Here is an 11597-nt window from a genome sequence, read left to right on the forward strand (position 1 = left end):
CCCCTCCCACTCTCAGTGTGACACACCCAAACAGCTCTCTCACACACACACACACACACACACACACACACACACACACACACACATAGCTGTATTGTTGTTCTATGGAAATCTCCTACACAAAGAATAGACCCTGACTTTATTACCATAAATTCTTGCCCCCCCAGAAAGAGTTTTATAGACGGATGAATGTGGTGAAAGTTGCATTGTGGGTAATGTAGGCAAGGAGGAAGAAGAATTTGTGAATATATTTCCAAATGTGGCACCTACGCCCCCCTCAGAGCACCTTCTCTCCTCTGGAACCACACAAGGCTTTAAACTACATTTACACCGCACACTTTAGTGTTTGAAAATGGGTGGAGTTAGCCTTTAATCACTTGTTCTTGCACCAAGTTGTTTAATGCGAGGTGTTTTTTGTTCATAAGTTGCTCATGGGATGAGTGAAAACTAAAACCTCCAACTAAAATGTTATTTTTAGGATGGTTGTGCCTTTTATTAGACATTACCCACAATGCAACTTTGCCATTGAGTAACATCACTGTAGGCAGTTTATCAGATTACATGCAGCCTCATCTGGAGCCACAAATACTACTTTTTTTCACATATGCTGCAGTTCTCCCATAAACATGCAGCTGTTAGATTCGTGTCAGTCTGTATCTGATTACATATTGATAAGTGTGATTTCTGTGACCTCTGCTTGACGTGGCGAATCTATATCAGTTTTCCACCATCATTATTTTCAGAGGAGCAACCTTTTTCTCCTCTTTCGGCAAACATGGATCAAATAGTGGACCCTAAAAGTGAATGTGCACTTTTTTCGGAAGGTGAAGGATGAAACCTGTCTCTCCCTGTAATCCACACACACCCTCCGGGGAGGACGAGGACGGATTTTGCGTATCAAACAAAAGCACTGCCCTCCGTCCCTGTGACCTCCAGTCCACAGTCTGTCCTCTGGAGAGGGAGTGATCTCCTCCCTTCTCCTCGAGTTGCCAAAAGTGACTCCCAGAACCCAGCTGGATTTGTCTTTCTGCCCAGTTTTTCCTGTGAACCTCACCGGGCTCGATGGCACCTTTTGCTTCTTTGGAGACTTTTTGCCAGATTTCTTCCCCACCTTCAGCGACAATTAGCCGAGGTCCTGCAGCGTCGGAGTCAAACGGTGATGACCTCTGTTAAAACAGACGGGCTGTGAGGGGGGTTTGATTTGTCCTTATTCGAGACAAGATCCACGACAAACCTGCAACTTTCTGCACTTTCTGAAGCTCTGTGGGGGAACACGGTCCGTAATTATCGATGTGATGAATGATGCTTTTGATGTGATGAATGATAAATGGCCGATCGGTTAAATGAATAACAAATGGCTCCATTTATCAAATCGCCCGTGGCGTTCAAATCATGACAACATAGTTTATCATCTCGTTTTTTTGGGGGTTTTTTTGTTTTTTTTTAAATTGTGCGTTATCATCAAATAACCTTCCACCCGTCAGACTGGAAAATTGATTGCTTATTCATCAACCTCTGGTTTGAGTTTTAACCCCCTTTCACTTGATGGCAGCACACTCGAGGCAAGAGGCCGGGAACCACCCAAACTGTGAAACCATCTTACAAACAATTTCTCATGTGACTTTGCCTCAAACTTCTCCATGTTGATGAACTGGATCAATCAAACATGTCCGTATACAACCCAAGAAATTCATTTCGTTAACGGGGAGGCTTGAACTTTTCTGTGTTGACAGAAGTGCGCAGGCTTGGTTGAACAGGGAACACAATCGTGGTTGTTTCTGGCAGTAAAAGTTGCTGAAATGATCATACTTGCTAACATGCTACATGCTAAATGTGAGTGTCTTTCTATGGAGGGGGGGAAATTGATTCTTCGAGGCATCATGATTTCTCTCGAAAGATTGAGAACAATTAATTTAATCAATGTAAAACCCAGTTCTTGACATTGTGATGACCTGTGACAGTTTTGTGCAGGACTGGGCTGCATGTTCCTCTATAGAGATACGACCTGGCAGATGTTGTTGCGAGCATGTCACTTAAAACTTTCATTCATTCACGAGAAAAAGACAAGATTCAATTCTTCCTGCAGCGACCTGCAGGAGGGCGATGTGGTCTTTCCTTGGTGATATCACTGAATTTCTGCCACAGACTTGTACGATGCACCTTTTGAAAAAACAAGTTTTCTGGAATTATGTTTAAATACACAACTTATTCATCTTCTGAAACTAACCCCTCACTATGCATTTCTTATATTTTCATTTATTCTTCCAAAAGTCTAAAAAAAGAAATAATGTAACAAAAGAAAAAAGCTAAAAAAAAAAAATACTGTCATCACCTGTAGTCTCACCTCTTTGCGCAGACACTAACATTAAATGTGTGAGAAGCTGCGGTGCTTCGTCTCCACCACTAGTGGGCGGCCTTGAGCCGACAGTGAGGGAACACCAGCTCCACACTTTACATTCATGTTGCATTTTTACCCTCCACACCAGGCTGTGGGTTGTTCACTTAAAAACCAAAAAGAAACTATTACACTCTCTAGAGATGGATCCTGTCTGATTTTTCAGCATACGTCATGTTGCAGATTTCTTCTATTTCTGGTCCGCAGCTGTGATTTATGAGCCTTGGATCCACCTCCCACCGGCCTCTCAGAAAAAAAAAAAAAGATTGATTCCCTTTGCACTGCAGGGTATTGACAGCACGGATGTCAATGAGACATTAAAAGAGGGGATTCGGTTTTCTAAAAGCGACCACACGTCCGGGGTCTCTGAGACGTTATCGATCCCGCCAAATGTCACTGCGTCTCCATTCATCTGCTGCACGTTATCGACCGTCTTATATGTCTTCATCCTCCTCGGTTTTCTGTCCGTCATGTTGCAGGAGTCGTACCCTGTTTGCACCACTTAAAATTTCTCCCAGCCTTTGAAAACTAGTTTAATTAAGGCTGAAAAATCTAGGTGTGTGTGTTGGTTCCATGCATCTGTGTGTGCATGCTGTGATATGTATATTTTCAGCGAGGAGCCCCCCTACAGCAAAAAACTCACTGCAGAGATTGTGTCGCATGATGTTATGGAGCTACAGTTTTCTTGGAGTGGAGTGGGGGGGATTCTGCTTTCTCTCCCTGTCGCAGTGTCAGTCAAGGTAAATGTATTCTTCCTCCTCCACCACCACTACCTCCCCCTCCCCACCTTCCTCTTCCTCTCTTTCTCCGTCCACCGGCGACTCCGGCTTCCCCCTTAGCTCCCCTTTTGCGTCCATCCGTCTTTCTCATCTTTTTTCTTTGTGGACCCCCCCTTCCCCTTCCCCCTCTTGCCTTCGGTTTTGTTTTCCACAACCCAATCCAGAGGTTCTCTTGCAGGTTTATAAATAGAAAGCTATACCCTTCTCCTTTTGCTGTCTCTCTGTTTGCTTCCTGTTGTTTTCTTTTTTTCTTCTTCTCTCCTTCCCTGCAACCCGAGTCTCTGCTGGAAGCCAGACTGCACTGTGTTTTTCCTGTCTTAACCCCCCCCCCGCTTTTTTTCCTTCTCCACACACCTCTCACTCTAAACTCTGACAGAACCCTGCCTGCGAAGAAGCACAGTCGCACACTCTTTTTTTTTTTCCTGCAGACAGTACGCGGCGCCCTCCGTATAGTTTCCCTCGCGTCTCAGCATGTTGCTTCCTCTGCGTCCCCCCCACCACCCCCTCTGCCGACGCTCTCTGGTTTCTTAGAGAGGGTACCGCTGCTCTCGCCTCCCCTTCGAGGGGGTACGGTAGCGCTACTGAGCATTACTGATAGTCTGTGCGGATAGTGTCGCGCTCTCTGTGTTACTGATAACCTCGCCGTGCCCCCCCGGCAAACTGGAGGACAAAAAAACCCCAAACAGGGTAGTCGCGTTGCATGAGCACCTCTAATAACTCCCGGAGACAGCAGACAAAAACCCCAGCTGGGATATTCTCTTTGGACTTTTTTTAGGGGAGGTGAGCTCAGGAGCCGCCAACTGATGCCTCCAACTGTTAAAGGTGTTTCTGAACACTCAGTCGACCTCCCAGCTGCCGCTGATGCTGCTCAGTGCTCAGTTATGTAAGAGTATTGGTGGGGATTGAATGATTGATTGTTCCAGAGGAGTGTTTATGGCACAGCTGATTTGTTAACCAGTGATGTAACCCGTAAATTGCATCGGCATCAATACCATTAACGACTGATCCGACGGTGCAGTGCTCCACTGGCTCCACATCAGTGCACTTACTCGCTCGCGCTGACTCAGGAGTCTGTCAGGAAATTAGTAAATACATTTATTCAGTTCAATTAAGACCTTGTATAATCTGTACGGTTGCACGTTCCTTTTTTTTTTTGTTGCTGAACTGCTGTCTTTCCTTTGGCCAGCAGGTGGAGATTCCACTGGTTTTTCAAACTGTATATAAGCTTATGAGAAAATGACCCTAATTCTCACTCGACGATTTCATGGACTCAAGTTTTAGTTTCAAGTCCTCTTCAACGCATCACACTGATCATTTTGTAAATTACGTTAATAGACGATAACGCTCGGTATGCTTTAAAAATACCCCTTTAAATAAGACGACACTTGCAAACAAGGTCCATTTTGACTCTTTCTACTATGAATATTTGATCCACAGTCTATGTTAGATAAAGCTCACTAATCATTAGTGGTATCACATAAGCGTATTTCCTAAAATGTTGATATATTCCTCAAGCTTTTCATCACTGTTGGGTCAAAATGTCACGTACCTTCAAAAGGCATCTTCTTGAGGCAGAGCCCCGAAGGACTAAAAAGAGAAAATTGGATGAATAATGGAACCATAACTTTCTCCTCTGATTCAACAGGACCATTAAATCACTGCACGACTCCTGCTTCTGTACCAAATAAAGCAACAAGACTCAGTGCAGACTGCACGTCTTATATTTCCCTCTCCTCTTTGTTTTTATTCCAAACACTGTTTCTTTAAATGTTACAATCCATCAGCTCTCTTGTGCAGCAGAGAGTTTTCCTGGAGAGACAGGCATAAATACATATAGAACAGGCAGCCTGCCCTGTAAAGATTGTTGTCTAAAATACCAAAAACTGCAGGTTTCTTGAATGGTCACTTGATGTCGACTCCAAAGGCGAATCAGTCCTCATAAGAGCCTGGGATAAAATGCCCACATTTACAGCAGAAATGAACATGAGCCTGTTGACGGCCACTGGCAGAGCCTTGAGCTTTTGGGGGAATAAACACCTGGAGTTGAGTATGTTTTTGAAAGTTTTTGGATTAAACGGGTAATATGTCTTCGCTCTCTCTTCTCAACATCTGCAGCAGCGAGTACAGAGCTGCCAGAATCGTCTAAGGTAACATTTGCTCAGTTAGCTTGGTAGCTGCCAGTTACGTGGGCTTGTGTAACTAACAAGTCTCACACTAAGATCTGCCCACACTCCACTTCTTTGCCCATTTTTGATTAGGTGTCACGCTAACATTATGCCATAGAGGGTTGATACTGCCAGGATGGCGACTAACCGTACTACCGTATCATTCTGGCTCCTTAAAATCATATGAGTGTCGTCCCAGTGGCTCAGTCCACCGTTTTAACACTGATGAGTTTGTGTTAATCACTGAAGTTGACTTGTTCAAAAAACACAGAACTCAGGGGTTAGGGTTAGGAAAACAATACGGTTTGGCATAAAATGGCTGTATTGGATGCCATCCCCTCCACCTCCTGATGCGAAAATACACTAATAACCATAGAATGTGATGTGTGATTTTATACAAGTGGTCAACGATGAACGTATCTGCTGTTTGCAGACAGCAGTGACATCATTAACTAGTGACTTGGCTGATAAAACAACGTTGAAAACACCCAAAACTCTCCCAGTGGACGTATGTGACACAAACACAGTTTCTACGCTGCTCTAGAAACATTTCTATTATTAGCCATCGAAAAAGCTATATTTTCTCCCCCATCGCTCAGAATAAATGTGACCAGCATGTGCTTTCACTTCCTGTAGCTTCACCGCACAGACGGCAGTAGCTGGTGACAAGCTACAACACCGCAGTGCTTCATTCACATGCAGCACTCAATTTGTGGACCGCTCTGCTCTCTCAGCTCCTGCTGCCTGTTGCAGCATGCTGTGTGTGTGTGTGTGTGTGTGTGTGTGTGTGTGTGTGTGTGTGTGTGTGTGTGTGTGTGTCTCTCGATGATGGTTGTGAATCTCCATGTCCTCCAGTGAATCCTTTCACTGTAATGTCTGTATCACACCCGTGTCAGGTAAAACCTTTTCATGCATCTCATGTCTTTTGTTGCCATGATGATGATTCACATACTTTTTTTTTTTTTTTTTTTTAATGTAATTGAGACATGAAAGCTGGTGCATCTGGGCCAACGCAGGATTTCCTTTTTCGACCATACTCTGCTCAAAACAGCTCGCGCAGCGCAGCGGTTGGCGGCAGCGTTCTCTCTTTCCTTCCGCCTTCAGATGTGATCTGATCTAATCTGATACCGTCTGATCCGATCTCGTCCGGCCCCATCTTTTGTAATTCGACCTATTCTCCGCATATGTCTCAATAAAGACGCTGAAATGCAAAGAAAGACACGGGGCACGTCTTCTCATCGCGTTATCACGCTCGACATTTTGAGGCTGAAGGTCGTGTGGTTCACCAAACGTACCAAGTCCCATCTGTAAATCATAACTGACACAACATAAAATGATTCTTTTTAGCAGCACGATTTCCTTTGATCGGTTCAGGCTGAAGGCAGGCGAGCGCTGAGGGACCTCTGTTTTCTTTTTTATTATACTTCATCTGAGGAACTTATCCAAACATAACTGAAGGCAGACTCGGCGTGCATGAGACACGGCTCTCTTAAATCATGTTTTAAGCCCTGTGAACAAGCGAGATGACCTCTGACCCCTTACAGTATGTCTTCACATGAAACACATTCAGAAACCCCTCTGGGATGACATGGATTTATCGTAAAATCCTTCATCTGGTCTATAAAGCCTCTGATGCCGATGATCCGGCATGCTGATCTGAGGTTAATTTTACTCACATTATCAGTTACACCCAGAGGAAAAAAACAGCTGATTGACGTAAAATGAGACTCTAAAATGACTGCAGGCATCACGATCTCTGTTTCGAGATCGTTGCAACCATTGCGAAACTTTATTGATCTCTCTCTGGGACATTGACAAAATGGGATATTGTTCTTCAAGCCTGAAAGTCGATCCTCAAAAGGACGAACCGATTCCTCAAGAAGGGAGAGGGAAGACGGAAGCGTTCAATAAAGGATCAATGGAAAGCAGACACCATCACAGTGTTGGGTTTAAGATTCCTGCTCACAGCCTCAAGTAGATGTTTTCTCTTTACATATATGATGTCCGATTAGGACTTGACAACATGTTCAACACAGCCTCTTACCTTTACGACCGAAATGGACCCTAATGTTCACCCCCTGAATAAAAATGCTTAATGTAAACACCTCAATCTGAAGGAAGTCCATGTAACCACAGCGACTGATCCCAGAACAACACGGCTGTTGCAGCGTATCATTAGCTGCATGGACAATATTTCTTTAATCTGTTTGAACTAAATCTGATTAGAGATTCAGACTGAACTGTCTGCATAGATAGAAAAAAAAAAAGATGTGTTTACTTGCCCCAAGCCTTTTATCACGATGTAATTTATTTGACATGCATAGAAAGTGGTTCTGTGGCTTATCTGCCATAAAATGTAACATTCAGCACTCAGTTTCAGTTTGTAAATATACTTTTCGCGTTCATGTTTACCGAGCTAACGTTATGCTAATGCTCTGACATCAGCTGTTGAGATTCAGCTTACCATAATGCAGCCCGTCCTCTTGAGAAGACGCAGGAGCCTCGGGCGAGCTACGTACAACCCAACATCCACACCCTTAACAAGTCATGTTCACCCTCTGATTTGATCATCGAGAAGTCGGTCTGTCTCTCGTAACCACTTTTTATGTTTTTGACTTTTAGCTTTGTAATGTTAGAAGCTGCCATAAAAACCTCTCCAGCAGTTCTTCATTTGGTCGATTGTTTGGCGGATTCCAACTTGTCTGAACAACTCGTTGTTTCGATCGAACCAGGCATTCTCTAAAGTAACTTCAACAATCTTAAACTCCTTTCAGGGTGCTATATAGGTTGAGAAAGGTGGCAGGGTAAGAATAAACCTTTTTTCCTCCTAGAATATGACAATGATGGGTTATAATTCTACAATAAAACTAAAATTTAGGAACAGTAACACTTGTGGACACTGAGCAGTGAGCACTTTGCCCATCAGAATGGAGACACTTCTGTCTTATGTTGATTAGATGGTAGAAAAGACCAAGAAGAGGATCCATTGCCCCCCAAAAATAATTGTGCCGTTGCTCCACGAGTACGTAATTTATTTATCTTAAAAATATGATCATGTTTATCTTCAGATCTGTGACTTAAAAAAAACCTATTTCACTTTAAGGTGCACAAATCTATTCATGGATGACACCACTGAAACATGCCAGACCTCTCTGACCCCTGTGGTATGACACCCACATACAATCATGTGTGTCAAGGGGATATGCAAAGACAAAGCGGCCTATTTACTCTGTGCATAATTGAGTGCTCCAAATTCCTAAATTCCAGCAGTGTAATGGCGACGTGTTCTGTCGTCACCCACGAGCCTCTTTGAACTGGAACAGCACCCAGAGGGGACTAGATTGAAACCAGCTCCTGTGGGGACCCTCGTAGCATTCCCTGAAGGGTGCCGGTCAGAAGGACATTCCTCGAGAAATTGAGATCGACTTTGGCAGCTCGACATTCAGATTGTTTTAACCTGTTCTTATTCCTGGAAATGTATATGAAATGATCCTTTAAGCATATCCCAGGCTTGTTCCATTGCTGTTGTTGAAGCACTTGGAGCACAGGCATGGTTTAGGGCTCTTTTGAAAAGGTTATAAGCTGATCCCCCAGCCCTCCCTTCCTTCCTCCCAAAAGCTTCTGGCATTAATCTATAGGAGGTTTAACACACTAAATTATTCATATATTTATCTCGCCTGAATTTTTAAAATGGAAAACTAAGCCTGCAGACGACACATTGGGTCCACACCATCTGGTCTTAGATGGTCCAAGTTCAAATTTAATGACAACATCACTGAAGATGAACACTTAACACTTGTTTTTCTAAGGAAATATTCAGACACCTGGCAAAAAAATGCCATTTTGTGACTTAAGAATATTCCTGTCTGAAATTAATGGAACCAAAAACTCATGATAGGTACTTTTTTCCTGCTCAACACTAACATTGTGAACATAAAAACAAGTGTTGAGGTGGAAAAGCAAGCTATTCAAAGGGCAAAACGTGCAAGTTCAGGGCTCTAAAAACTGATATAAACTATATATTTCTACATGATGCATCAGTCATGTGGAGGCTGGTGTGCGAGTGGTTCAGGAGAAAGAAGACAGAGTGAGTCACTGCTCTACGTGATTGCTTGTTGGCTGTTGTAGGCTCTAGGCTGGGCATATCTGCTCAAATAAGCTGTCAATGAAATGGAGCTATTTGCAGCCATTTAATTGTGGAATTTTGTGTTTTAGACTGAAAATGCTATGGAAACGAATCTAGTAGGCATTCGGGAATAAGAGAAAACCATTTTTGTTTGATGCTCTGCTTAAACACTTAGACACTTTATTAGTGAGCTGGCAAAAAAACTTTGTCCATATTAGCTTGTTAGCTTGTTTGTTGATTGTACCTTACTGATATGGTTCTACACTTCACTGTCAGGCCACTGACTTTTAAAACTTACAGAGATGGTATGTTGTTATCTGTTTGCTGTTTAATGCAGGTAATTCAACAAAAAAAACAAAGGCCAAGTTTGTAGATTTCAAAGCAATATGCAGCAAATTTTATTTAGTGCAGAAAACACAGTACAGGGAGTGTTCTTGTGCATTCTCACCTTAGCCACCATTTCGGAAAGTCCAACAACACATCATAGACTGAAATGTCAAAAATACACAGAGGGAATTTAGAGCCTAAAACATACAAATATGGATTTCACATGCCTTCACGTCAGGAAACACAACAAAACAAGTTTCGGAGGAGTTCACAACAACAACAGCAACAACGTATAAGGTATCCACATAAATAATAGAAACATAATTGGATTTAACCGGCAATAAATAAAGCATCAGTCGTCATGGTAGAAGAAATGATGAGGCAGTAAGAAGATTGGTGGGATGTGGGATGGGGCCCTGTAGAGCTTCCTGATTGGCAGATGCCTCCCTGAAAGGACAGTGGTCACTGATTGGCCACGCTGTGAAGGGTGAGCCCACGCCTCGACGCCACATTGTGACCGTACAATCATCTCAAACACAAACTAAAACCCTACTTTTGCATGCTTTTTTTTTTTTTTTTTTTTTTTTTTTTTTTGTTTACAGCGGGATGCACTGGATTTTCTTCTGGGCTGCTCGACTGCTGCACCACAGACAACATAACAGAAGGGATGCACAAGAAGAGATTATCTAAATATACATGTTTTTTGTTCTCTAAAGTATGGCTTTGATGTCATTTCTAGGCTGTAAAGCTGCGCCCCAAATATCCCCTGTTGGCGTACCGCACCGATTACTTTTCACTATCAAGTATATTCTCATCAAGCATAAGAAGAAGTGGATGTAGATAAACATATACAGGCAGAGTATTATGTTAGCAAGCATGGATTTAGGGAGACACTGCACAGACGCCGCAGTGTATAAATGGTATGTACAAAAAAAAACCCTGGCTGCTGTTTGCCAAGCTCTTGTCTGCTGTGACGTCAAGAGGTTTTTTAAGGAGGATGTGGGGACTTCACTTAAGCCGTCTTGCACAAACTATACGCTGCGTTGCTCCATTCATGATCACAGCAGTGAGACAAGCTCTTTATTCCACCCATCCTTTCCACTCATTCACGGCGACCATGCTGTGCTCAACGTACCCCTCGTTTTGTTGCCTTCGGGGTTGGGGGGCGAGGAGTGAAATGAGGTCAGGCTAACAAAGCAAAGCCAAAAACACAACAGCATTGACAAAGAAAGACGGAAATGAAGAAAAAACAGTGTCCTCATGTTTATGTAATGTGGTGCGCTTCAGTAGGACGGGGAGCTGAAAGTGTTCCAAATGATAAACTCTGTTCCAGATGTTGGAGAAAATATAAATCAGGTTGAGATACGATGCCTCGACAAATAGCAGCATCCGTCGTGTACGATAGCTGTAGCTACGTTCGCAAAGTGCATCCACACGAAATGGCTTATAAGCGGTTAATTAGCTGTTTAAGAGAAGCAGTAATAGAGTCGGTAAAGGTATTGTCTGTTGTGATATCGCAAAGAAAGGAGTGATATCCCTGCTTGATAGTAGTAAACAGTCATACACGGACAGGATGAGGAGATTCAAACTGCATTTTAGATTTTCGACGACATGCAAACTTGTGACTGACCAACTGTGATGGCTTTAATCGGCTTCCCATTTCATGCTGAATTTGTATCAAACTCCTTTCTCCCCTTTAAAAGTGACATTTAGAGTCAAGACATTTAATTTGCGCCAATCCCTACGCAACTACAGATAAGGGGTAAAAGAGAAAGATCATCGTCTGTGCCATGAGAAACATGGCC

The sequence above is a fragment of the Acanthopagrus latus genome, chromosome 10 (assembly GCF_904848185.1).
Source record: "Acanthopagrus latus isolate v.2019 chromosome 10, fAcaLat1.1, whole genome shotgun sequence".
Taxonomy (NCBI): domain Eukaryota; kingdom Metazoa; phylum Chordata; class Actinopteri; order Spariformes; family Sparidae; genus Acanthopagrus; species Acanthopagrus latus.